We start from the raw sequence: 1,303 nt of genomic DNA on the forward strand, positions 1-1,303 counted from the left end.
AAGTTACAAAGAGGAGAGCAGTGTGTCTAGCACAGCCCACATCCACAGCCATGCGGAGGGCCTGGCTATGGCCTGACCTCCACAGGAGGCAGGTTCACAGTGGGGACTCCCAAGTCGGGCTCCTCCAGTGACTCCCCTGCCTTGAATATGTCTCAGTTCCCGGCTGCTGGAGTGCGGGGATGCCAGCATGGTGCTGCTATCGGCAGAGCCAGGATCTGCCCCTGAGCCTCTGGGGTTGCCCTGTCTGAGTTGGGCTATCAGAGGAAGTCATACGAAGGCAACTTCTGTAAGGAATGTGAAGGAACAGGGACTCGCCCTCCCTTCATCATGCAAGCCTGGTGCACTGGGGAGGGGAAAATCACTGTTTTTCCCTCCTCCATGGCCACAGGATTAAGATTCAGCAGAGCAAGCCTTCCAGCTGGCTGCTGCAACTGTCAGAGGAGCCAAAAACTTGAGTGCCTTTTCCCTTTCTGAGGAGGTGGTGGCAGTGCCAGTGTGTCTGCCCAGGCAAGGGTAGTGCCTTGTACTGCTGCAGGATGACACCAGCAGCCCTGGTTGGACCACGCTGGCCCTCCCAGCCAGGGCTCTCACTGCTCAGAGCCTTCCATGCTTCCAGTCAGTAACTTTCCCACATTTTTTTCAGGTTGGAAAATTGCTGAGGCAGGTTTCACCTCTTGGGCCACAGCATTCCCATGCTCCCTGACACTCAGCTAGGTTGGGAAATGGGTCTCCACATTTACTGTGACACTGGGAATGTCTTGCAAGCACAGTGCCCACAGAGCAGTGGATTTCCCCTGCATAGCGCTGCCAACCTAAGCAGTCCCATTGGGAAGCCTGCACACCCCAGCCCTGGCCTCCCAGCCCTCCCACTCTGGGCGTGCAGGCACAGAAAGGGGAAGCACTTCTATAGGCTCAGAGGAAGCTCGTGCCCTGTTTTGCTGGGACTCCCAAATCCGTCCTCCAGTGCCTCCCACAGCGTGCAGCTTAGCCCGCGCCTGCCTGGTCAGAGCACGTCCTGCTCTCAGCCTCAGCCCCAGCCTGGGGCATCCTGGCAGGGGGCTGTGTGTGTATATATACATCTACATATATATATATATATAAATTTTCCCTTGTCCCTGGAGAGGGGCATTTGCTGCTGCTGTGCACATTGATCAGGTTGGGCTTCCTGGTTTGCCCACCTTTTCAAAATCGGCCTATAAATCCACCAGTATATGTAGTTTGAAGAGGAGCATTTATGACCTTAATATATGTTTAAAATATATATATATGAAGAGAGAACAGTGAATTTACAACAATAAAAGTG

The sequence above is a fragment of the Nestor notabilis genome, unplaced genomic scaffold (assembly GCF_000696875.1).
Source record: "Nestor notabilis isolate BGI_N333 unplaced genomic scaffold, ASM69687v1 scaffold21831, whole genome shotgun sequence".
Classification (NCBI taxonomy): domain Eukaryota; kingdom Metazoa; phylum Chordata; class Aves; order Psittaciformes; family Psittacidae; genus Nestor; species Nestor notabilis.